We start from the raw sequence: 27,958 nt of genomic DNA on the forward strand, positions 1-27,958 counted from the left end.
GCGATTAAGAGCCTTTGTCCTCTTCCAAAGGATTGTTCCCAGGACCCATACCCAAGAACCCACAGCAGTCTGTCACTCCTGCTCCAGCCCTAGGGGATCAGACACCCTCTTCTGGTGTCACAGGACATGGACACACACACATGCACAGAAACACACACACAAACATAAACTAAAATAATTTTTAAAAGACAAAGATATATTTTCCTATTGTAGATGACAGGTTAGAATGCAGCAGTTTCTTCCTACCCACTTATGAGCTATAATTACTGTAGCTAAAATACTGTATAAATTAAGCACATCCCGTTCACACACACACACACACACACACACACACACACTTGATCCTTGATGTTCAAAGCGTACATCTTAGTATTATCTGGAATTTATTTCTCTCCATCTTAGCATTTTGAGAGATACCATGTCTTACATGCATTGTGTTATATATGTTGGTATCAGGAACTGGCTTGGCAGATTGACTCAGAACCCAGTGATGTCACCTATAGACAGGGACCCATACATCTGTTGCCATGGCAATCACATACATTCCCAGAGTTCACTTCCTACCTCTACCTGCGAGCAGTTATGTCACAGCCTAAATTAAAAGGCAGACCCTTCCTGACCTTCGCCCTATTTCTTCTCCCTCTTTTTCCCTTTGTCTCTTGTCACTCCCCCCCTTTGCCCCTGCCCCCACAATAAACCTCTGCCATGTGGAACTGCATTGGCCCGGTATGATCTGTCTGGACACAAGCCACGACTCCAACACAACAATATTTGTGACAAAGGGCTTTTTTTTTTTTTTTATTTAGAGTAAGAATCATGGCTTCTTATCTACAGAAACTTTCAGAAGATCTCATTAAAATACAATGAAGATGGTGGCTGGTGCCTTAATGTGCTGTATGAATTGGTTCAGTGTTACCAAATAGATTCCAAAGGTCAGATCCTTCCCTTTCCAAAACAGTGCAGAAATGGAAATCTGAGAATTATTCCCCTAATTATTAAGGAGATTTGGAGAAAGCCACTGTTTGGTCCATGGATAAATTACTTGGACAATAAATGAGAAACAGAAATGTGTGTCTGTGTAACCAGTGACCTTTTATTGTAAGCACACTTGATTTTAATCTGAACTGTGTCATTTTAACTGGGTGACCTGAGCTGTTATAAAGAATTCATACAAATTGCAGGCTTCCGTGTTCCAGGGGTCAGTCAGGGACAATGGCCTGGCGAGCCTACTGGCAGGTGTTTGAGAATGCTGATTTGACTGTGAATGTCTTGACTTGCGGGAAGAAGCACAGCCAGGTATAACAGCTTCCCATTAACAGAAAGGCGTGGTACAAAAAACACGCTTGGCTTGGTTGTACAAGCCACGAGCCAGCTTTGTGGCCTTGCTTAGTCATTTACCTCTGAGCCCCATTGTCCTAAGCATCCTCTTTGACATGATGAGAACATGTAAAATGTTCTCTTAATCAGTGTATGAAATCAGATTTCTCCTCCATCAAGCCTATTTGAAACTATCCACTTTACCGTTTACTGGGATCTTTGAAAGGCAAGTAAGTCTCAGGTCTAGAATTCCTCTATGAATTCCTTCATCCTCTCCTCACGGCATCTTACAGTCTTATTGTTAGGTAGACTTCTATCAGGGTCTCCAGTGGAAGCTAATTTTTAAAAAAGAGAAAAATGAGGAAATATAGTCCAGAAAATAGGAAGCTCATTTTCTGCTCAAAGAATTGGCTTTTTTTTTCCCCCCAGCCTGGATTTTTACATTGCCTGAGAAACTTAGAAAGCCTTTTGTGCTTTGGGTATAGAAAAACAAGCTTTTAAATCTGTTTTTATTTGAATAGAAATAAAGGGTTCAGGGGAGATCAAAGCCAAGCAACGCTCCTCACATTGGCTAAGCCTGTCCACTAGGACCATCAGAAGCATCTTCCACTTTGAGAATATGCTTACCTGTCTGTCCCCCAGTTGGGAAGGCTGTTAACACAGCAAATGAACAAAGAATGCAGCAACATGCCAGTAGGAATGATAGTTCAAAGACTACGGCGCTGTTATTTGTGGGAGCGGCTAAAGGCTTCCGTTAAATAAAAATCAATTTGATACAGGAGCATCAGGGACATGATCCGGTGGGCAGAAGAGGACGGGGGTACACAGAGGATTAGCTTTCAAATCTCCTGACATTTCAGCACAAAAGGATGAGGAAGATTTACTGTCCATGACCTGTCATTTTTACATCGGAGGCTTTGCTGATCCAGAATAAATAAGTTCGTAAAGATTGTATTGAAAATCCGAGCAGGTGAGGGCGAATGGTGGGAGGCAGAGCACTGAATACATTTCAAGACCAGAAAGTGTTGAAACATTCTCTCCTTCCTTATAAAACAAACCCCAGACTCCCCCAACACACAGATAATCCAGCAACCCAAACCTGCCTGTGAAGATACATCCTTGGAACCTGCTGCAGGGCTTGAAGATCCTCTCTATGAATTCTCAGCAATTTCTCTCCTTTTCTCTAATGAGAATGAGGTTTATAAAACGTGGGCTCCCCTGCTGGGAAGATCAGCCCGGAGCTATCTCAGAGCAGATGGTCTTCTCTTTTCGCTTAGTGTAAACCTTTTAAGATTGATCCGTTTTCATCCTTGCCTACCTGAAGAGTAAACATCTCTGAGACCTTAGGACCCAGTGTTGAGAAGGCGCCTGAATTCAGAGTTGCAGAGATGGTGTGAACAGACCATGGGAGATCATAGGACTGTGTTTCCTTCTGTCATGTCAAAAGAAAGTAGATTGATTTTTTTTTTTTTTTAAGCATAGAAGGGGATGGGTTTTAAAGTATCTGCATTTTGGGTCTTTTTTATGCATGGAGTTTCTAGATGGTAATTAACACCTTCCTAGTCCTGGGAATTTCAAGTGTTAAAGAATAATTTCTTCTTTTTTTGGAGGATGCAATACTCCTTACTATATTTAAGGACACAGAAAAACAGGGAGGGGATAGGAAGTTGGTTGCCATAATTATTCTGGGATTTTTTTTTTTTTTTAAAGAAAACAACATAAAATGTTGCACTATGGGAACTATTTTTTTAATAAAGGACTTTAGGGCTCATAAATTTCTAATAGAAATCTTGGAGGGAGTTTATAGGTTCTGTTTGTGTGCACCTCTATACATCAACCGGCTATCAGGGATCTTTGGTCCCAACTAAAATGAGCAGGAATCTCATTTCTGAGACTTATTAACTGTGACCTGAAGCCAATCACTTAATCACTGTGGGTTAGCTTTCATCTTCTCATTCACAAAACAGTGTCAGTCACATCAGGTTGCCTTTGAGGGTTTGGTGAGATAGTGACCTCATGGGTAAAGCAGTTAATCAGTACCAAATTGTAAAAGTCTTTTAAATCGGGCTTACTGTCATCATTGTTATTAGGTAAATGATTACTTAAATAGTTATTAGGTAAATCATAGTTATTAGGTAAGTTCTTATTGCAGTGACAAAGTACCAGATAGAAGGAACTTAGGGAAGGGTTTCCTGTGGCTCATGGTTTAAGGGTGCTGTCCATCATGGTAGAGAAGGCATGCCGGCAGGATCATAAAGTGGTTAGGTATCTTGCATCTGCAGTCAGGGAGCAGGAAGCAATGAATGCCCACTTTCTCATTTTAATGCAGCCCAGGACGCCAACCCATGAAATGCATCCATGACACTTAGGGTGGCTCATCCCACTTCAAGAAATGGAATCTAGACAGTTCCACTGAAGTGCTTGGAGGCTTATCTCGTAGGTAATTGTAGATCCTATCAAGATGATAAAGGACATAAGCCATCACATTAGGTAAATGTGGTTTACGTTTTCTTGGATTTTCCTCCCTATTCTGCAAAATAGGGCTTAAGATATTGTGGTCTTTGAGAATGAATATATAGTACAATGGATTTTTATTAGTCTACCACTATGTTAGGCATGAAAAATTATAATCTGCAGGATTTAACTCAATATCTTCAAACACAAATTAAACACAAATAGTTTAATTGGCAAATAAATAAAACAGAGATGATAATAAACTACATAGTTGGCAGCACCTGTAGGACTCTGGTCTTGAACAGGGACAGATCCATGAGTTCTGGGCAGAAAAGACTTCGAGGGCTCAGAACATTTAAACAGCACCAGTGTTTGGCACGTGTGTTACATGAGTACCTGCCGTAGCTATCAGTCACAGGGGTATGATACCAGCCGAGACGGAGGCACCATCCTCTTGGTATGTTTCCTTATGGTAGTTGCATTCCAGCTGTGAGATCACAAAGAACTATTTTCAGATTTTGTGTACTAGCTCTGAAGCCAAAGAAGGGCTAGTTAACTCTGGAGTTCTTTCCTTGACTCCCTCAGGCCCCTCACCAGTGCAAAGCAACAGTAACACCATCTTTCTCAGTCAGCGCAGATAAGCTGTTGAAGGGAGGAAGCTGGAGGTATTTTTAAACTCCTTGTAGTCTTCACTTCACGTAGTGATTCTTCCCTCTACTCATTCTCCTCTCCTCCCCTCCCTCTCCCATCTTACCTCATTCATCCTTTCTCCTTGTTCTTTAGCCTTTTTGCGATAAGAGTCTTGCTACATAGCCTTAACTCAAGTTGGCCTCCTGCCCCAGATTCCTACATGCATGAGCCTCATACAGATATAAGCCACCATATCTAATGTTAAGTCTTTGGCTTTTCCCCTTAAGATTACATACATACATACATACATACATACATATGCACACGTGTGTATATATAATTTTATATTTATTATTGTTTATCCAACTACATGTATGTATATATACTGTGAGTTTTTTATGACTACAGAGGTCAGAAAAGGGAGTTAGATTCCTTGGAACTGAAGTTACAGATGGTTGTAAGCTATGGTATGGGTACTAGGAACTGAACCTAGGTTCTTTGAAAGAACAACAAATGCATTTAACTACTGAGCCATCTCTCTAGCCTGTTCTTATTCACTTTGCTGCCTTCTGATGGTCATTACTAGCAGGTGAAGAAAGAGGCTCTGCATAGATGATACCCTTGGCATCTCTGACAGTAACAGCTATATTCCATGTGTGTGCACGTGTGCATGTGCGTGTGTGTACAGAACTCCCAGATAAATATAATACAGTTTTGTAAGGCTACAGCTTGAGGAATTTTGACAAACTGGAGCATCCTGTACAGAGAAATTTTATACTAACAGCATCCAGGTCATGAAACAACATGGCAGGCACCCCTGAAAAACACAGGAGACCAGATCCCTCTTCTTTTCTCTGGACAACAGCTCATGATTCTGAAGAACAGCACCCTGTAAAAGATCGGGTTTTAAAATGAAAAATGACATCAATTGCTGCAGGGTTGCCTTCTCTTGATTTTACCTGAGTCCGTCCCTTTCATTCTGAGAGTTGTGAACTTGGGAGGGAAAGGTGAGCAGGAGGCCACCTGTTATCATAGGGTCAACCATTTGGTGTGTCCAACATTAGTTAGATACAAATAACCACATCAGTAAATACCTGCCAGAGTTTAGATCAGAAGGAAAACCTTTGTTGGTCAGCACACAGCAGTTGTATCTCTCCTCTGGCTGTTATTCAAATCTGTGGGGCAACTCTCAGTTTGAACTCCCAAGACATTGTTGTCAGTTTGCATGACAAAGCCACACCCCAAGAAAAATGTTTTCCCATCTCTCAGGTGATGAGATCCCTCTGTGTCCAGACCATGTTTTATTTTGAACGTCTACTGCTTTCCTTAGAAACCTAGCAAACAGTTCAGCAAGGATTCACTGCATGAGTTCAGTTGCCTGCCCTTGAAACCGAGGAAACAGCAAAGAAGAAGAAAGAGAGGCCAGGATCAGAGTGAGTGATTTCTGTCTTCAGCCATCATGCAGTGTCTTACCAGGCATGCCGTATACAAAGAGAAGCAGGGCTCTTTCAGCATTCGAAAGCAAGTACTTGCTGTATCTCCCTTTTACTTCATGTGCCACAGAAGTCCTTTGGCATAGAAAGGCTCTTCTGATGCAGACCTTAGGTAATGCTACAAGGCTTCTAGAATAATCTTTATTCCTATTATAGTTCACATGTGTGTCTATCTCAACTTATAAAGTTTATTTCTGTTGGCATTAAAAAGACCTTCATACACACTGATGAAGAGACAAGAAGCATAGGTAGATGATTCTCAGAAAAGTAAATATGGGGACAGGAAGACAGCAAGCACGGACACCAAGTTTGATCCCCGGCACCAATGTGAGAAGCCAGATGTGGGGCTGGAGAGATGGCTGCATAGGTAAGAGCACTTGCTGTGTCTTGAGGATCTGAGAAGAATCCACATAAATCTCTGGGCATGGATGTGTGCCCCTGCAACCCCAGCTCTATGTGAGGCAGAGACAGGTGGATCATTAGGGCTTGCCCAGAGCATCCTGACATCAGGGCTGTGAGAGTTGTGATGCTGTCTCAAAGGAACGAAGTGGCGACTAATAGAACAAGACATCTGCTACCCTCTGCTGGCCTCTGTGCATGCGCACCCACACACACAATTATGAATATACCATATACACACACTTGCGAATTCTCTCTCTGCCTCAGTCTCTCTGTCTCTGTCTCTCTCTGTCTCTCTGTCTCTGTCTCTCTCTCTCTCTCTCATACACACACACACACACACACACACACACACACACGAAATAGCAACATAATTTTTTTTTTAAAAAGCCAGGCATGGTGACACACAACATACACAGACACACATACACACACGATAAGTAGCTCCTAAGGAACACCTGATCTTTGACTGCTGCACACAGTTTGCCTTCACATACACACATATGTGCACCTGTATATATACGTGCACACATTCACATATACACATGAAAAACTAAGAAAAGCCAATATAACTAATGACCTTATGCATAAGAAATAAGTCTTAGAAGTATACTGCCCTAAGAAGAACAAATTAAAACATGTTCTAAGGTATTTAAAAGTTCTAAGAAATTTAAAAGTTTAATAATGTTTCCTGGGGAAATAAATAAATAAATATATGTGTGTATATGCACATACATATATTACTTATATATGCTTATATACATATTTGTATACATGCATATACATATATATGGTTACATATACATTATATAATTAATATTATATAATTTATAACTATAAATATGTAATTTTATATATTTATAAATTATATATATATATATAATTATATTACTATTTTACCAACATTGCTGATGGGCATGAGTTAGTATAAGCTCTTTGGAGAGATATTTAGCAATACTAACCTGAAGTAACTGCACATGTACCAGTACCTGGATACATGGGGGTTTTGGTGAGAGAATAACCATCAGATGCTCCAGCATACCTATGAAATGAGTCAAAAACAAGATTATTCATTATAGCATAAATTTTAATATAAAATATTAGAAATAACCCAAACAGCCTTCAGAAATTAACTGAGTGGAGAAACTGTAGTTGTACACAAAAGCCACATATCTGTGAGAGAAAGCAAATATTCTTTCCATTAGGGAGACCCAGTCAAAGAAAAGAACCAAAGAAGAGAGGGTCAATGTGCTTTTTTAAAACATTAGTTCTGTCTGGGAGAGGAACATAGGAGCTGGATAGAAAGGTCTTAAATAAATATCTCTTTATACATATGAGCATATTACATATTCAAAGCAAGTTTTAATTAAAGTTTACTATGTATGGTTAAGTTTACTCATATGTTAAGTTTATTATGCATGATATTTTTATACACATAGATGTGTATGGTTTACATCTTTGATGCTACAGGTATATACATATCTATCTCCATACAGTATAATGTATTACTATTATAACTATTTTACTATTATAAAATGTGTAACAAAGGAACATAGCCATCAAATTCTGGTTTGCTTGTTTTTAATGTAACAGAAAAAAAAAAAGCTGAACTGAAAAGGACAAGACAAGAGAATGACAAGGTCCATGACAGTCTATGTTACATAGCAAGATGCTGCTTAAAAGGAAAGATAGAGAGAAAAGGAAAAAGAAACCAAGGCTTGTGGGTGTGGCTCAGAGATCAGGAGGACTTGCTGTTCTTAGAGAGGACCTGGGTTTGGCTCCTAGCATCTTTATCAGGAGACTCACAGTCATTTGTAAGTCCAGTTTCAGGGCATCTGATACCCTCTCCTGGCCTCCATGGGCACATATGGTATATATACAAAGAAACACACACACACACACACACACACACACACACACACACACAAACATACAACTAGATAATTTATTTTAAGAAAAAAAATAAACTCAGAATCTTCTAGCTCAGACTTTCTTCTTTTCCTGAGTTATTTTCAAATATCCCATAGACACCTGGTCACTTATGACTTCTACTAGATCCTTCTAACAACGGGCCATTAAAGCACATCCAGTAAGCTGGAGAAGTTGTGATGCACACCTTTAATCCCAGCACCCAGGAGACAGGGGCAGGCAGATCTCTGAGTTCCAGTCCAGCCTGGTCTACAGAGTGAGTTACAGGACAGCCAGGGCTACACAGAGAACTCCTGCCTTGAAAAACAAACAAACCAATAAATAGAACACATCTACTTATCTTTAAGTGTTAATGCCTTTTTCTAATTCTTATTGTGAGAGGGTGTGAGCACCCTGGTGCATATGTGGAGGATAGAGGATAAGTGTTCAGGTGTCAGTTCTTACTATCCACCCTGTGAAAGGGCGATTCTTGATTCTGCTCCACTTCCTACTCCCTGCTAACTAGCGTGTGGGCAACCTGGCCATTCTCCTCACTCTGCCTCTCTTCTCAGTTTAAGACTTCTGGGATTACAGATCTGTGCCGTTTCAGTGTATGGTCTGGCAACCAAGGTCATCACACTTGTACGACCACCAGTTTTACCCATGGAGCCATCTTGTCGGCCCATATTTACCAGGCTTTATTATAACAAAGGGTAGCATATACTTCAGGAGAACATAGAGAAGAAAGGGCCATGAATTTATCCCAGTGTTTTCTAGCTTGATGTCTGTTTACTTAATTCATTCAGACAGTTCCGTAGAAAGTAGATTCCACTTGCTTTCTATGATGCTGTCTGTGAGACATGTATAAATCCAGTACTAGAGCCCTTCAAAATGATAAAGTAGAAAATATCTTTGGAATTCAGTTTCATTAAGGTGTACTAAGCATCCATCTTGTGGCTGGTTCCTGGGACTCTGAACTTGAAGGTGACTATAGTCAGCTTTCTCTTGAATCACTTTCTCCTCCTCCTCTTCTTCCTCCTCCTCTTCTTCCTCCTCCTCTCCTCTCTCTCTTCCCCTTTCCCTACCTGTCCCCATCTCTTTTCTCCTTCTCTCTCTTATACTCACATGCAGATATTCCAAGTTTGATACTATACCAAAGATGTGAGACACTGCTGATTCTGCCAAGTAAAATGCACCCAGAAGAACACAAGTATCAGTAAACCTTCACAGACCAATGGTAAGCAGCACCCGTACAAACAAGAGAATCACCAACAGGCAGAGCTTTCCCTTGGAATATTTTTAGCAATTTTCTACCGACTTTTTCAAAGTCTTTGTGTTTCACGCTGTTACTTGTGACAATGGCTACGATAATTATATTAGACAGGAGGCATACGTTCTCATGTTCATAGGAAGTTAGCTGTAGTTTACGAGAATTTATTACTTGTTTCATAAAGAAATAGGAAAAAGACATTCAGGGGCTCCCAACACAAGCAAATAACAAATGTTTAAGGAGGAGATGCCAATGACCTAGCTTCGACCATCATATGTTATACACATGGGCAATATCATCACGTAACATCCAATAAATATAATTAGAAATATAAGTAGCCCCATCCTAATTTATTCTCCAATAAAATGGCAGTTGTTTCTGTTTCCTTTTGTGTCCAAGGAATGGCTGTAACTGGGTTACAAGGTACAATGATTAACTAGTACAAAGAGTATAATCATCTTGGATTTTAATATTTCAATCACTGGAATTTCTACATCAAATCCACTTGAATCCTATGATGAAAGGTGGAGAGGAGAGATTCCTTCAGCTGGACTGTTTCTTTCCTAATGTAAGGATGTCGTGTGTCCTTCTTATTGAACCTCTTTCTCACTCACGCTCCTGCTTGCAGCATCCTGCTTGCAGCATCCAGTGATCCCAAACCAGTTCCTATCAAGTTATTAGCTTACCCCTGCCATGCTTATTGTTGGGTATCTGTTGAGGTTGGGTACCTTCAAGAGCTTTGTCTGTACTGTGCCCTTTATCCATATTGCTGACAAAGGTCTAGTATACATGGGTAAGTTGTTACTGCCCAACCTTGCTTCTTCTTAGGGGAAGTTTTTTCTACATCTTAAAAATCAATGGTGACTTGCAGCTGTTCACTTTGTCCAGATTCATAAGAGATAGGCCCGCCCAAAACCCACGTGATAGGAAATTTGCCAGCGTGGGAATTGAAAAATTTAATTCTGAGGTGAAAAGATCAGAAAATAGATTAAGGTTAATGGTTATTCGTTATGGCTTCTGGGTCCTGTGTGTCTCTGTGTCCACCCATCCCACAGGCAAAAAAGAAAAACACTTCAAAACATGGCAAACAACTTTAAAGAGGAGATTTGTTTTTTGTGACCAGGCAGGTCTGGTTGAGTCTTTTCTTGCTTCTGTATATTCTGGTAGACTGAGTTCTAGAAGGAACATTTCCCAGCAGTGCTTTAGGGGAGCAGCTGGTCAGCTCAGGCTCTTGCTGACCCCAGCACAGAGGCCAGGGTGCTGATCTTTCTGTAACTGATTCAGCATCTTGTCACATCCTCTGCCAGATTCACTCATTTAGTATTGTTGACAGAGGATCTCATCATGTATGTCAGCAGAGCTGGGACCACATGTGACCCAGGCTAGTGTCAAGGTCACAATCCTCCTGCCTCTGCCTCCCAAGTACTGAGAATGATAGGCTTGCAGTAGAATTCTCATCATTTGTTTCGTGTGCGTGTGTATGTGTGTGCATGTGTGTGTATGTATGTGCACGTGTGTGTGTATATGTGTGTGTATGTGTATGCATGTGTATGTGTTTATGTGTGTGTGCACGTGTGTGTTTATGTATGTGCACGTGTGTGTGTGTGTGATTTTGATAAATCCCCTTTCCTCATTACCTCCCACATGTTGGCACACCTCCAACTTGAAAAAGCAATTTGAACAAACTGGCTAAATATGGTTTTCATTGTCTGTTCTCCCTGGCTTCACTGTATCTCTGGACTAATGGCCTTTATCTAGTTCTGAAACTTGGTAGCCATGATTTACTGGCTTTCCTCTTCTGAAAATTCCATCTCAGCCTATATTGTGTAGTATGATTTGTCCCACTGACCCTCAAAACTCTTGCCTTGGTTTCTTTTTTCTCTTGGTAATTGGGACCCGTCTGTACTTTGGCATCAGTCCTTTGCTTTGCTCTTCCCCTTTCATTCTTATTCTAGCTTTTCACTTTTTGTTTCTATTTTTAGTTCTATCTGTTGAAATTTTCTGTCTTCATTCATGTTGTCATGTATTTGCCCCTGTATCCTGGAACTTAATTGTTTTCAGTCTCATCTGATAACACCAAGACCCTGGCATTAGAGTGAGACTCTGTCTTAAAACCACAACAGTGAAGCTAGAGGCATAAAAGGCTGAGTTGTAATAAATCTCTTTAAAGGAAAGAAAAGGCCCGTGACCACTCCCAACCTTGGAGGAGTGACAGGCGGAGGCATTGGCCATGGGTGGGGCAAAGAGGACCAAGCCAAGGCTGCATGCTTCCTTTTGAACATTGCTTCTAAGTGTCTAAGCATCGGTCATGTTGTAGTTCTCCAAGTTACAATGGAAGAGTCTTAGAGGAAATTTGCTAGTAGAGAAAGGAGAACAAAGACACGCCTTGGCCATTGATAAATAGAACACAGCCTTGTATTTCTGTCCCTGGTAGAAACACACTGGGGTGGCAGTAGTCCATATTTACTGTGGTTATCCTTTACATGAACCATAGAGTTCTCATGGTGGTTGCATACTTGTGTGTGTTAGTGTATTTCTTTAGAGAGCTGATCACTGTGGTTGCACAAGGCCCTTGTTCCTGTGGTCCTTGTCAGTCTTCGCTTGGATTTGTTGCCGTAGTCTTGTGACTTACTGAATTACCACATAGGCTACCGACCTCTTTCCTCATGGTGCGGATCAAGACTGATTTAAAGTTACTGAGCACATAGTGTCGCATTAATCTGGTTTGTCTTCTTTGCAGTTCTTCTAGCATTGTGCTAAAAGTGGGACTCAGTTGAGCCTCAGCACTGTGAGTCTGAGCAGCCGTTTGCCCTCATCCTGATGTCTCCTCATCCCAGTTAGTAGGGAAAGCCCTACAGATTATGTCTTTGCTCCTAGCATGTCAGGACCGATGATGGTAATAGTCTTTGAAAGGTATTATTTGAACATGATTTTCTTCACAGTGGACTTTACATTTTTCTCATCAGATAATAATAGCAATTTTTAAAGTTCCAAACAGTCTGTAGAAATGTGAAATTAAATGGATTCCATCCTTTTTTTTTTTTTTTTTTTTTCAGGGAACATGAAAAATCCCCCATTGGGTGGCCATTCCGTGAACCTGAAATGCATCTTTTTCAGAACATCTAGTGAGAATCAGGAAGTTTGGGCTCAGGGGAAGTGCTCTAACCTAGAAGCTGCTCTAGTTAGAACATCTTACTTAGGAATGCTCTTTATTGTAGTTTATACTGTTTTTTATACTTTATTTATACAGTTCTCCACTGCCTAGCAAGGACAGTCCTAGTTTCCCATTCAGGAAAATAAGCTGGACTATCATATACCCCATCAAAGAAAGAAAGAAAGAAAGAAAGAAAGAAAGAAAGAAAGAAAGAAAGAAAGAAAGAGAGAGAGAGAAAGAGAGAGAGAAAGAAAGAAAGAAAGAAAGAAGAAAAGGAAAGAAGGGAAGAAAGAAGGGAAGGAAAGAATGGAAACAGAGAAAGGAAAGAAAAAAAGACAGCAAACTGCCTAAGTGGCAAAGGGAAGGAAACGTCAATCAGCATGTTCCCTTCCTTTCCGTGTATGCCGAGGTCATAGTACCATGTATTACCATGTATCATGCCTCATCACTAGTGGTGGTGATCTTGTCTACATTCTGTTTTAAGCTTGCAAATGAGTTAAAGAAGGGCACAGTTAATGTCTTTTGTCATCTGCCTCTGAATGTATCATTGGGGCCAAGTCTTGTTCTCCCTTCCTTCTCTCTGCAAGCCTAGGACAGTCTTGCTTTATTTAGATGGTGTATTCTGCAAGTCTCTGCTTTTATTTATTGTGGGAATCTCTCTTACAGCTGTCATGCTTTTGCACAAACAGAATAGAAACATGTTTGTGATTTTCTTGATAGTAGCTGAGATCTATGCAGAGTAGGGGGTTTTCAAAACATTTTGCAGCCAATATGTTTACTCTACATCGCCAGCCATGCCGGGTGCTACGGTGTATCACTAGTCCCAAAATAGGCTGCTACAGGAGGTCAGAATGGAGCATAGATTTTCTAACACAGCATGTTAGATGAAATGATTTTGTGTACTTTGAAGTGGAAAATTCAATCAGAATTTTCCACACTTTTTAGTTAAAGCAACACTGTTATTTATTGATGAAAGGGGGACTCAGAAAAATACAGAATTGCACACAAGGAATCTAGCACAGTGTTCCTGGCTATAATAAGCAATATTTTTTTCTTTTATAATTTAATGAAAGCTACATGAAATTTTAAAAATGGGTGCTGCTTAAAATATATGGCTATCGTCTGCTTTGGGACATACACTGGCGTGTGTGGTGTGTGTTCAGATGAAATTGGAGCCCTTTAAGAAGTTTGCTTTTCATTAATAGGTGGACTTCATGCTTGATAAATGGCAATTTCAAGTGCTTAGATAATCCATTTTGGTTTAAATAGAGCTATTTGGAAAGCACCTGAAAGTCCTATCAATAATACAAGAATAGAATAGATTCTCTAAGCTTTCATTGAAGTAGGCTTAGAGTCTATTTAAATTTGTTACTACTTTTTAATCTGTCTTTTGGTGCACTGAATATATATATATATATATATATATATATATATATATATATATTAGCATAATAGCTTATTATGTGGCTGAATACTTGGTATTTTGAAAAGGCAGAACCCTAGGGTTGTGATGTCAGATTTGCGCATACATATTTAAGACGAATAATAACAATAGGAAAAGACTTGCCATGCTCCAATTTCATTTCTAGGCATTTTATGCCTTTTATTGAATCCTCTAACAGGGACTGCAATTTCCACTGATGAAAGAAAGTCACAGACAGGGCACAGAAGTTGCCCAAAGCCATAGGCAAGATGGGGCTGGCACTCACTCTGCAGAGGAGACTCCTAAGTCTTCTAATCCACTGTACCTTGCAGCTTCTCTGAGGCTGTGCCCTTCCATATTCATCTTGGTGATCCTAAAGGTGCATGGGTTGACATACAGAACTTAACATATAGGATATGCATATTTATTTCTCAATCATAAATGTGTATTTCTCGATGAGTCTTTCATAGTACAATTTAGCCATTATTTTTAGATATTTAATTGATAAACAGTTAAACTCAGTGTTTTCTGCTTGCTTTGTCCTTTTCTGTTTAAAAGCTAGCATTAAAAAATGACAGAAAAAATTTTTTAAATAGGTACAAATTTGTCATTGTGTGTAAATAATGAGATTTTTTGAGTAACCTTGTAGGATCCCCTACCTCAGTTCAGCCCAGAGTTCTCTTGCTCCAAAGTGTGTTTCCTCCGCTTGTTGAAATGTTCGTACAGTGTCTCGTTGTTTTGTCATTGCATTTTTAGCTGTTCTTTGAGAAAGGAATCCGTACTCAGTGGTCCATTTCATACTTCCAAGGCATTCCAGGGAAGTCAGCACAAGGATACACACCTTTTCTTCAGTGCAGTATACATATTAATTGGATATTGTCTAGTGTGCTCGTTAATTTTTGAAAGAACCTAATAGGTGTGGTTCCATAGAAACCAGAGTGAACACTTCCATTCAGGGGTGTTATAGATGGCTGTGTTCACATAGGTTAGGTGTGGCGATGTAGTGATTTGAAATCTTTCTATAATTTGGATAACAACAATAAGTTATGTTGTGAAAATCTTCTTAGGGCTCAAATTAAAATGTCTACTCCAGGCAGCGTCCTTGTGGTCACGGAAGTCACAAGGGACCATTTTGACTTCGAAGAGAGGATTGTATCTTCACAGGAGAGAACCAGAAGCCAGGCTTGGGGAAGAAGCAATTAAACCCCCAAAGCCTTTTATTGCTTTTGATGAAAAAAAAAAAAAAAAAGGCAAAAACATCCCTGCACTGAAATATTTTCTGCTAATTAACTGTCACAAATGTGATGCCATTAGGCTTAGAGTCTCTTTGGTTAACTTCAAAGTCATTAGTGCACACTGTGAAGCTCTCCCAAATTTATTTTAGGGAAAGGAAACAAATTGACAGATCTGTAATCAATGTTTCCAAGACTTGCTTCTGATAGAACCTAGGCCTGGTTTACAGACTCCGTGTCCATACTCTCTGGGAAAGATGGAGTCACTCTCACTTGAGGTATGTGGGTTATCTTGACATACACCATGCATTAGGAGCCAGAGTTGTAAGGTTAGCAGAAGTCCCTGGGAAGGACTTCTGGCTTTCCACTGGAAATATACTTAGCCGCAAAGAACAAAAAATCAACCACTTAAATGCAGATTTCTTTTTCACACCTGGAAATGTTTGTGGCAGGATATCCATGGTGAATGTGTCCTAATAAGACAGTATCATCCAGGACAGGGCTCCTCTGGTCTTCTCTCTGCTTAATGTAATGCTGTGGGCATTGGAAAAATCAACATATAGTTTCTTTTCCTTTCCTTTTCTTTCCCTTCTTCCCTCCCTCCCTCCCTCCCTTCCCCCTCCCTTCCCCTTCCTTCCTTCCTTCCTTCCTTCCTTCCTTCCTTTCTTTCTTTCTTTCTTTCTTTCTTTCTTTCTTTCTTTCTTTCTTTCTTTCTTTCCCTTTCTTTCTTTCTTTCTTTCTTTCTTTCTTTCTTTCTTTCTTTCTATTTTTGTTTTGTTTTTCAAGACAGGGTTGCTCTTTGTAGCTGTAGCTGTCCTGAAGCTCTTGTAGACCAGGCTAGCCCCCAACTCAGAGAGATCATCCTCCTGCTTCCCAAGTGCTGGGATTAAAGGCATGATCCACCACTGCCCAGAAGCATAGAATTTTCTAAGACTCAACTGCCCTATTTGGAAAGTGCTGGTAACCTTACCATACTACAGTGTGTTGCTAAGGCATCCAGGTAGCCAGTGAGAACACACATTGTAGCAGCCATGACAGCACCATTTTTTGCCAGTGGTTCTGGGATGAAGATGTGAAGTAGGAAACGGGGTGTCCATCTTTCTCACGGGTTCCAATTCTAGCATGCCTCCGGCTTTACGTTGGAGAAAACACTAAATATAAAAAGAAGAAAGGGGGAAAAGTCAAGGTCTGGATGCTGGAGAGATGGCTCAACAGTTAAGACTACTTACTGCTTTTTTCACAGGACTTGAGTTGACTTTCTAGCATCCACATGGGGGAAGGAGCTTACAACCACCTGAAATTCCAGCTCCAAGTCGGTCTGCTATTTCTGGGTTCTGAGTGCATCTGTATTCATGGGTACACAGTCACACACACACACACACACACACACACACCAAATACATATACACATATCACACACACACACAAACACCACATATATATACACATATCCCATACATACACATCACACACATAGATGTTACACACACCACATACAAGCACACACACACTCACTTAGAAATAAAATAAGTCTTTAAAAAATAACATAAAAATGTCAGATTCTTTACTCTGTCACAAATAGGATCTATTACTTCCTTGGTGAAATACATCCGAGTCAATTGTTTATGTTACTGAGCCATCGCTTTACAATAAATTTTGGCACTGTTAGAGGTTTACATTCACATTATCGATTATTTGAATACGTGAGCCATTAATCTCCATGGCCTGCATCCATTTTGCATGTATATTCTGTGTCGTCTTTTGCATTTAGATAGAGAGGAATAGCCTGAAGAAAGTAGACTTGTGGGTATTAGCTTCATTTAGTTTTTCAAGTGCTCCCTTGAGCTGGTCTGACAATAAATTTCTACACTAAAATAGGCCTTCAGAATAGTGACAGCTTGGATAAACCTCGAGGTATCCTTAGTAAATAAAAATGATTCATCTTCCCAGAGCAAACATCCCATCCCTAGTCGGACAGTCTCATCCTACCCTGTTTCCTGGTTCTATAAGAAGCCTTTGCCCTTTGTATTAAGGTTGTCTGTAATTTTAATGGAACCCTTGAATTACTATCCGATTTTTAAAATTGGTTCATAAAAGGATATTGACTCTTTACATTAGGGGCAGTTGTGTTGGTTATAAGCAAACTGGTCTCTCCTAATGGGAGTTGGAAGTTAGTGTCAAGAAAACTCCTCTGAAATCTGACTCAGATACTGGTGTTTAAAAAGTGACCATGCTGGTTAATAATTCACTGTGGGTGGGGCAGTGATTTGAATTTGAATAAATGAGAGTTGTGAGGGGGAGAGAGACATTCTGCCTGGCAGGGTTTTTTCTAATTGCTTGCTTTCCTTCCCTGGCTTCGATATTCACTTCTTTCCCAGGGCATTTTCCTGGGTAATGAGAAGACTTTGAAATCAAATAAGGCTTTTGAACACTGAAGATGCTTGCCATGGTGCTGATGGAGAATTCTATAGATTTATAATGATTCTAAGAGGTGTCTCATATCCACTATATTAACTCTCTTCTTAGAAGCTTATGAACATTGTAGCTTTTATTGATTCCAGAGAATTGGACCCAACAGTAAGCAATAAAAGTCGATGGTAACTTTCTTCCCATATAGGGGTTTGCAGATCAATATTTTGAATTTACTGTAATTTGCTGGTAATAAATGGGAGAACTGAAAGCATTGCAGGGCCTTGCGGAGGCACAGCTGTGCAGTGCCGCCATTTTATCTCCACTCACTGTGGGTCATGGGTTTGCCCCAGGACCAGGAAACATAGTTAAGTGGCAGGGTTGATACACTTATTTATCAAAAGGCTTCATGAGTTTGTTGTAATGACAGAAAGAGAAGCCAGACCTTGTTCACAGTGACCTTAATTTTATACAGATGCTGAAAGAACGTCCAATTTGCATTGTCTTAAAGGCAATTAAGTTCAATATCTTGTGTTGGCATTTTATGTCCGGACAGAAGGCTGTCCCTCTTAACAGAATAGTTTGAATGTGTCTCAGCTGGAACCTTTGACAAACTATGGCCAGGTTCAAGACAGCAGGCAGGAAGTATCTGGACTGTTCCTCGTGAACCTGAGCTGTGTTACCTAGGCCTCTTTTGCCCTGCCTGCTTTCCTCATTGAGTTTGAGCAATATATTTGAGTGGAAAACACTGGCGACTAGGGTTTTGGAAGCTGTCAGAACCAAGCGTCACAAGAACATGGTTGTGGTTCGAAGTGTGCCATGGGGATATGAGCCTCATTTTTGGGATAGAAAAGGTTCTTTAGGACACTTTGTAGCATCACCTTGGGTTGAGCTAAAGCTGTGGCATTAAGTTTGTCTTTTTATATATGATTGGCTTATGTTTCTTTTGTTTGTGTAGTATATGTTTGTGTGTGTGTGTGTGTGTGTGTGTGTGTGAGTGTATGTGCGCGCGCATATGGCCTTATGAAATCTGGAGATAGCTTCTGATGATGTTCTTTGGATACCAAACACTTTTTTCCCCTTAAGACAGAACCTCTCATTGGCCTGGAACTTCCCAGGAAGCTAGGCTGATTGGTCAGTGAGCTCTGGAGATTTATTTCCCTGTCTCTACCTGCTTGGGACTGGGATTATAAGTAAATTACACTAGGATTTTTTTTTTTTTCATAAATTCTGAGGATTGAGCTCCAGTCCTTGTGCTTCAATGAGCCATCTCTTCAACACAATAAATATAACGTTTAAGCCTTAACCTCAATCTGGTGTTTTTTTTTTTTTTTTTTTTTTTTTTTTTTTTTTTTTTTTTTTTTTTTTGTAGCTTCTTTTGTCTCAAAAAAAAAAAAAAAAGAAGAAGAAGAAAAAAAACTAGATTTTTCAATATGACGTTGGGGAAAGTGAGCATGAGAAAATGCAATATGACTCTGGGCTAGAAGCTGTTAACCTTGAGGGAGCATGTGCTTGGTACATTATAAACACTCGGTGAAGGGGGCTGTTAGTCACAGATGTCTCAAATCCCCTCAGAGGTGTTCGGACTTAGACGTGCAGTGGACATCTCTGTGGTAAGACTGAGGACACACATGTCTGATTCCAAGCTTGGTGTTTTCACATCAAAGGCATAATGTGTTAGGAAGTATCCCAGGCCCCAGTAATGGACTGGAAAGGAAACTTGTTTTACTTGCTCATTTACTTAGGGTTAGCTGATTATCTGGCTTGTTACGCCTTTTCTGCTGGAGAAAAGTCCGTGTTAAAAGTAACATGCTCTCAGGACTGCACTTCAAATAAAATGTCTGTAAAGACAATTTAGTGTGAAATTTGCTTAGAAGAAGCTGCCCACATCAGTAGTGTCTCATTGTAGAGAGATGTAACTGGCAGGTGTTAGCCACTCTGAAACCCCTTGGAAAGTGACGTGAGGGGAGACTGGTACAAATCCAACCAGCTGTGACCTGGTGAGGAAAGACACTTACAGTTCCTTGGATTGGGCAGGTGTGCAGGAATAAAGGTGAAGATTAAATGAGCCAGTGTTTGCCAGCACACAGTTAAGTATCAGAGTCCATCACTATATCTGTGATATAGGTGGATTTAGTTATAGACACAGTCCCTACCATTTCCATGAAAAGAGTGGAGTAGAAAGGAGGTTTGTCATGCTGGATGCTAACTTTCCTACAAGCCTTGGACCTTGGCTTTGCAACTTTATCCCTGGTCCCATGCTCTGGAAGCCTCTTGATAATGTACTTGTTTTACTTCTCCCTTGTCCATTTCACATTTCCACCCGTTCCCTTCTGAAAGTCCATTGTGCTTTTAGCATCCTGACATCCCCTACCCTCATCTCCAGGTAGCACCCTGTCCTTACCCATTGTGGTTCTGACTTTCCCAGAAGCCAAGCATGTCTTCTCAAACCCCCGAGATGCTGTGTGCTTGGTCCTGTGTTCAGCCTTCCTCTCTGCACTCGGCCTTTCTCTGCCTCATCCTTGGTCCTGGCGCTCAGCCATGCTCTCAGGATGCTAGAACAGGCCTCTAAGACCTTTCCCACTCATTTGCTGTCTGTGAGCCATGTAACACCCTAATGCTGGAGTGAAGCTTTTTTATCTTGTTACCTGGCTGTGTTATCCTGATGAAGTGCTCCGTGGCATCCCCATTGCCCACAGGAGAAGTGCAGACTCTTTGAACACAGCCCGAGATACAGCTGCATCCTTGCCTTTGCCATCTGTCCTGTTGGGTTTTCTTTCTTCTCTACTTCCCAGCCATTGTAAGGCTTCAGTCCCACCCATCCTGCACTCGACATTCCCTCCCTGCAGTGCTCGCCCAGCCTGCCCTGAGGCTGCCTGGCCAGTACCCAGACCTTACAGTAGTAGGAGCAGGCACAAGCAAGGCATCTGTCACTTGGGAACATTTGAATTAGAAAAACAAAACGCAACCGGTTTAAAGGACAACAGACGTCTTTGGTCCACATGTACCAAATGTCTGGAAATAGCCAAGACAGGATCCATTGCTTCACAAGGGTTACCCTGGGCCTTATTTCTCTCCATCCCACCCCTCTCCCCCTGTCCACCTTTGATGTCTATCATAAGCTTCCTACCTCTTGGATGAGGCGTATGAAACTCTTTCCTGGGTTCTCCAATTGAGAATCACTTTACATCTGCTTTTCTCAAATTGAGCCTCTTGCTATCTTTCAACTCATTTCTATGACCCAGGAAAATGAGCTTTGTTACTTGCTTAACTAGTTCAGAGCTTCCTCTGGTGCGGTGGTTCTCAACCATTCTAATGCTGCGACCCTTTAATACTCTTCGTCACGTTGTGGTGACCCCCAATCATAACATTATTTTCATTGGTATTTCATAACCGTAATTTTGCTACTGTTATGAACCATAATGTAAAATTCTGTGTTTTTAAATGGCCTTAAGCAACCCCTATAAAAGAATCATTCGACCCCCAAAAAAGTTGTGACCACCCCCATCCAGTTGACAACCACTGTTCTCGAAGCTAAGGCTTGTATTGTTTCTATCTCAAGTTGCCTTTGTGCATATCAGTGATCTATGGGCAAGAAACAGTGCTGGCTTTCCTCAAAGGAAACCCGGCATCCTTATCCTTTGCTGTGGAATACATTGAAGAATCCTCCTCCATCCCAGACCCTTTCACACTGCATTTTCCACTGAGTGAAGTCCTTTATCCCCAGAGCTGGCATGGTCTCTGCCATGTCAACCTTTACTAAAAAGTGTGTGATTGAATAAAGAAAACCCATTTCGCTTGCTTTAATCCCCAAATGTGCCCTTGTCTTCACCCTTGGCAGAAGATTTTTTGCTTTCTCAGTAACCGAATTTATAGAACCTCAAGTGAATAACTTCAGTTTTGCCTTTATAATGTGTCTGTTTCGGTTATGCTAGGGGCAAAGCTGGTGTCCACCTCGTCCTCCTCATCTTGCAATCATCATTGACAATCCCGCCCTCAATTGTATTTTCATCAGCCCCTGTCGCTCAGCCTCCCATGTCTTGTCTTGAATGCTTGGCCCTGGGTATGGACTGGAGACCTTTATGAGGTAGAACATACTGGGAAGTAATTAGGTCATCAGGGATGCCATCTTCATGGGAGATAAGGTGTGTTCAGAGTGGTGTGGCCATCCGCAGGATGCCATCTGCAGGAGGGTTTTCTGCACTTCTTATGGGACAACTGGAGCGGGTTGTTATTTAAAAGAAAGGGAAGGGAAAGGAAGGGAAGGAAAAGAAGAGCTATCCTGGCCCCTAGATCCCTCTTTTTTTTTTTTTTTAATTTTACCATGAACTCTATTCTGCACATGCTCTATTCACTGAGGCCATTCACCGTGAGGCGCAGAGATGTTCTCACTTGGATCCCAGCCTCCAAAACCTGTGAGCTGCACAAACGTCTTATGTTAAAGATTACTCAGCCTCAGGTGCTTTGTTGGATCAATGTAAAGGGCTCTAACATCATCTTATTTTCACAATGGTTAGATGGGGGAAATGATGTCAGATAAGGATAATGGTGTGATGGTGGTGGTGGTGGTGTTGATGGTGACGGTGACGATGACGATGGTGATGATGATGATGATGGTGGTGGTGGTGGTGGTGGTGATGATGATGATGACAAAGTGTGTGTGTGTGATATGTTACATGTTACATGCATGTAGTTTGTATGTGGAGAGGTGTATGTGCACCTATGCATATGAGCTGAGGCCAGAAGGTGACATCAGATGTCCTTCTCTATCATCATCCTTATCTCTGGAAACAGGGTCTCTCATTGAGCCTGGAGTTAAGTTAGCAGCCAACAAACCCCAGTAATTCTATCTCTACCCCCATAGTTCTGGGTTCACAGGTATATATGACCACACCTGACTTTTTAGGTGAATACTGAGGATCTTATGTCAGGTTCTTACACTTGTGTAGCAAATATTGATACCCAAACAAGCCGTCTCCCAGCCCTTGGTTTAATACCATTATCTGATGGGCTTGTGACTCTAGTCAATTGCTGGTCTCCTGTGGACTTTCATTGGGGACACTTGGTAACCTGTCCAGACAGGCAATGGTTTTATGATTTTAGGCAGAGAAAGAAAAATAAATCCTGAAAGAAATGAGGGGCTGCTTTGGTATCCTGTACTCAATTCAGATCTCACTGCTGTGGTCTTGGTATCTCAGTTCTTCTTTGTCTATGCTTTCAGGCAGGTACCTGAAGTTTTCGGGGGTTGTTTAAGAACCAAGTTTGCCTTCTGCTCTGGTTCGTCAGGAAGCACTATGTGAGATCCAGATCTTGGATACAAGCCTTTCTGTCCTCTACTGTCACCTAACTCTTGGTGACAGAGTCAAGGAGCATTCCTGTAGGAGAGCTGGTCTCTGGATGAACCCACCCCTGGCTGCTTTCCCTCTGTGTTCAGCAGTGAGCATTCTGCTGTGGAATGGTGCATGGGGGCGCTATAGGTTTTTCACCTATGTCACTTCCCACCCACACAGGAAATAACATCACAGCTTAGCCCTTGCTGCTCAAATGACAGCCTAGGAAATTACTATTCCCTAAAGGGAAAAAAAAAATCTTAAGGTAAAAAGTTTATACAAACCAATAGTCTTTAAAGGGATTTGAAATAACTAGCCTCTAATAAACAATTGCTGCAAACAATGTTTCCTCCCTCTCTGGCTCTCTAGGGGTCATGCTTAGGTACTGGATTTCTTTAAAGCTCCCTGGGTGACCTCAATGTAGTCATGTTTCAGAATCTCTACTTCAGCCAAATCAACCAGTGCTCAGAACTTCTGCTTGAGCAGAGTTTTATCTCCCCATCATTTCTCCCCCAGTTAGCATTTACATATCCAGGTTAGACAGCAAAATATTTAAAAAAAATTTTTTTTGTTGGTTATTTTATTTATTTACATTTCAAATGTTATACTGCTTCCTGGTTTCCCCTCCACAAACCCCAATCCAATCTTCACCCACGCACCCACATACTCTCTCCCTCCTCACCTCCCTAGCATTCCCCTACACTAGGGCATCAAGCCTTCACAGAACCAAGAGCCTCCCCTCTCATTGATGCCAGATAAGGCCATCCTCTGATACATATGCAGCTGGAGCCATGGGTCCCTCCATGTTTATTCTTTGGTTGGTGGTTTATAAATTGTGCAATCTTGCACCTGCTGATACCTCTTGGTTCACTGAGAGTCTGGATCTGTTTCCCTGAGTAGCCTTTAAATAGGTTTTATTTTGTCCTGTCCTACACCTCATGGTTCCCATCCATGAGTGGCCAGTGCATGTCCTAAACAGAAGATAAAGATGCCAGTATCTAAGGGAAGAGCTACGAGGAAGCACAGGACCGCTTGACCTGCTCCTTTCTGTAAAGTACTTGGGGTAGTTCTGGTTTCTGCCCTGCTGTTTGTCTTCAGGTTTTAGGGGAGGCAAGCTGCACAGTCTCCATCTTGGAAGAGTTCCCCGTGTATGAATTTGGTGGCTTTTGCCCTACTTCTCTTTGTGCTCATGAGGAAAGCTCATATTTCTTCTGATTGCCCTGTTGGCAGCTGGATCAAGAGACCCAGAAGCAACCAACCGCCTGCCGCCTGCCACCTGCGTTAGAAACCTGCCAGGAGCCACGAGATAAAGACAGAGAGACAGAATCACAACCAGTAGGAGGCGCTCTCTGACACGTCTCCCTTTCAAAGTGCACTAAGAGTGCTTGTGCCGAGTAGGTAGTGTTATTGGACTTAAATTTCCTGGTTCTGACCCAGTTTCTGACACAGTCATGTTACCATAGAAAGTGCTGGTTTGGGCCCGCAAAATAAGGTCAGGCTGCTTCAGTTTCTATCGCTTTGAGGAGACCCGGTCTCTTCTGCTGCTCCTTAGTGCCTAAATCCTTTGTGAATGCTTCGGGATCTTGTCCTGGCTGTTTCATCTGTTTCTTCCAACTCTTCTCTCTTCCCTACCCACCAGGCTTATTTCTCTCCATACCATCTTACATGCTGAGGATTCCAGTCTCTCTGGAGCCCCAGCCTTGTTCTTAAACCCATATTCATGCATCCATCTACCCGTGAGACACTTCATGATGACAGCACATGTGGACGACAGTCTTGATGTTTGTTACACGCTCATGCCGAGCTTCTGTTCCATCAAATTCCAAAAATACCTCGGGTTCCTAATTTTGACTCCTCTGTGAGCTTTCTTTCTGTTCTGTGTCCCACACCTAGCTCTTTAATACAGTGTAGAAGGACACCTTCTTCATATGGAAGTACCTCATGCCGTCTTCCTTGCAAGCCATTTTCCACCATTTGAGGCTGAGGCTGGCTGGTAAAGGCTCACACTTGTTGAATTTCTCTTGTCATCCTGAACTCTGCATGAGTTTTCTTCTTAAATGGGGGGTGGGGGAGGGACTTTTAAAAATATCATTAGTTCTTCTGCTTAGTCCGTCTTTTTTTTTTTTTTTTGAGCTATGGCTCTTGCTACATATATCCCAGAGTGGCTTCCATCTCTTGGGATCAAGAATTCCTCCTGCCTCAGCCTCCTTGGTGCTGGGGTTATATGTGAGCACACTGTTCAAGCCATGCTCAGTCTTACTGAGAGATCTAAAAAAAAAAAAAAAAAAAAAAAAAAAGACAAGTCTCAAGTCTCAAAAAAAATTATTTATACTTCATACTAATTTTCAAGTTAGCAATTTAACATTCTTAGAAATGGAACAGAGTATATAGTAAGAAAATAGTGATAAATAAGCTGTCTAAAATATATTTAGCCACTGAGAACAAGTGCATTGGCTCACAGCACTTGAGAGTCTGAGGGAGGAGGACATTGCCAATCTAGGCTACAACCTGAGACTCTGTTTCAAGACAAAAACAAAAACTCAAATAACAACCTCCCCCCCACACCAATAAATAAATAAATAAATAAATAAATAAATAAAACAAAGTCACTGAGTAATCAGTATCCACAAAAAATAATACTTTAATCTTCTTAAATATGTTCTTACTCTGGAAATAATAAGCATGTTTAGTTCATGTAGATGCTTCCTGTCCCTTCATTTGCTTTGTACCCCATTCCCTGATCCACCTCCAGTTCTTGCCTAGTACAGCCTGTAACACATACGCCCTATATACCAGGTGCTAGCTTTGCTTTATGACCTGGGCCAACACACACATCTTACCTAATTATCTGAGTATGCGTCAGTGACCTTATCCCGACAGTAAGGAAAAAAGCAAATGAAGACACACACATGGAGTACCATGGGGGCTTAGGCCGTAAAACGCCCTGATGCTGTTCATTTGTGTCTGACCTGTGCTGATTTATTAGCATGTGGTCTATACGTTAGGGCAGTAGCCACCGCCTGCCCGGCCTGCAGTTAGTCGCTGACCCCCTGGTATTTGCAGACTCAGGCAGCTACTGTTCACAAGGTCTTGGCCACGACACATTCATTTCTCTCACTTTATTACCATCACATCTGATTCCAATTTGCTACCAAATTGAGTTTCCCATCCTGAGCCTGACATTCAAGCCGTCAGGTGGATTAGCTCCTCCAGGTTGGTTAGCATGGTGGCTCCAGGTCAGCTGACAGTGGCCCTATTAAATGTCCTCTGCTCCTCACCCTGGAAGCACAGGTGCCGTCCGGTGGTGCCGGGGAGCCGTGCGAACCACTGCAGCCTTTCTCGTTATTTAGAGCTCGTAACTCTAGGACTACCAGAAAGGCTTCTGATTAAAAACAGAGTCTGTTCTTATCCCCTTATCTTGCTTTTTCAGCAGCTTTTTCCAGGAGCAAAACAGCCAGTTTATGATTGGGTTGTTTCTTGAGAAATATGATTGATTGAGCCATCAGCGACCCACTCGGCCTTTCCCTCTCCTGTCTTCTGACTTCTCTATTTGCATATATAGTTGATATAGCATCAAATTTATTACTCGCTTTATATCGTTATATATTTGATACATCTGGTATTTATTTATTTATTTATTTATTTATTTATTTATTTATTACTAAACACACACACACACACACACACATCTGATACCTCTGGTATTATCTATGCTGCCGTCTGATCAAGTTTCTGCCAGAGCAATGATAACCTTTTAGGCTGTAGACCTTTTGCTGAACAAGGTGGGTCAGTTCTTTCCTGGAAGACACAATCTAATGAGTTATGACTTTTAGGGAATCGTTAAAAAAAAAAAGGCCAAATACAAAACTAATTTCTAGTGTTTGCTTAATCAAAGATTCATGTACAGAAAATTGTCCATTGGTTTTCTGTGTGCATTTCAGCCCCTGAGGAGACTATCCTGTTTAAAGACTGTCTTCTTGTCATCAGTGGATAAAGGTGCATTTCCACTTTAGAATCAGGAAGCCAGCATTAACAAGCACTGTAATTTTTTGGCAGATAATCAGAGATTCAAAAGGGGAAATATAAAAACAAACAAAGAAGATGTTCACTCTGGGGGAGGAGGGTGCTTCATTTCTTAAATTACTGATTGTTCTCCCGATCACTAACCAGTGATACATTATGGTAACTCCGTATGGGAACATATTTATAAGTTGGCGGGGAGGCATCTTTATGTCTCAAGCCCTTGCCACATATCTTCCTTGCCTCTCCTCGGATGCTCTCAAGGCCATTTTCTATAAGCTGTGCTAGAGTAAATTGCACTGTTTAGAAGTGATGTCTGAGGCATGACAAACATTCAGGATCCAACAAAAATAGAGGGCAGGCAAGGTGAGTGTGAAGCCGGGGATGGGGTGGGGGTGGGGACACCATTCCAAAGATGATGCTGAAGCTTCTAGAAAACACCAAAAATGAGCATTCTGGGTTGAATGGTCAAATTCAGCCTCTTCGGAATTTGTAGTGTACTGAATTTTGAGTTTAAGGTGGCTTTGGACTCATGGCTCCGGCTTCTTTGATTACTGTCATCAAGTAATCCGTCAGGATCGGGGCCTCTGGAATGTCTGTAGTGGATGGAATATGTCTGAGTCAGGATTTTGTGTGTGGTTTGTTTGCTTACCTGGGTGGTTGTGAGGGGTTTATATTGCTGTTTCCTTGCCTCTCTGTGATTCTGAGGATAATGATCTTAATTTGAGGTAAGTGTGAGAGCGTGCTTTAGAACTATAAACACTCTGGTAATTGTGGCTGTCTGGTTACCTTTTAGAGAGGTTCATTAACCTACTTTTCAATACCTAAGAAAGAAATAGCATTCGTTTTGAGAAGTAATTTCAGAAGAAAATCCAGTTGCAGGCTCCCTTTCAAATAACAGAGTGTGGTGTTTGGTATG

General features: G+C 41.2%; 1 protein-coding gene across 3 annotated transcripts in view; it reads left to right on the forward strand.

The window, feature by feature from the left end:
• Window positions 1-27,958, forward strand: part of LOC117723774 (microtubule-associated serine/threonine-protein kinase 4) — a 349,397-nt gene that overhangs the window by 39,267 nt on the left and 282,172 nt on the right. The gene's annotated exons all lie outside the window — the stretch shown is intronic.

This window comes from Arvicanthis niloticus, chromosome 19, assembly GCF_011762505.2.
Source record: "Arvicanthis niloticus isolate mArvNil1 chromosome 19, mArvNil1.pat.X, whole genome shotgun sequence".
Taxonomy (NCBI): domain Eukaryota; kingdom Metazoa; phylum Chordata; class Mammalia; order Rodentia; family Muridae; genus Arvicanthis; species Arvicanthis niloticus.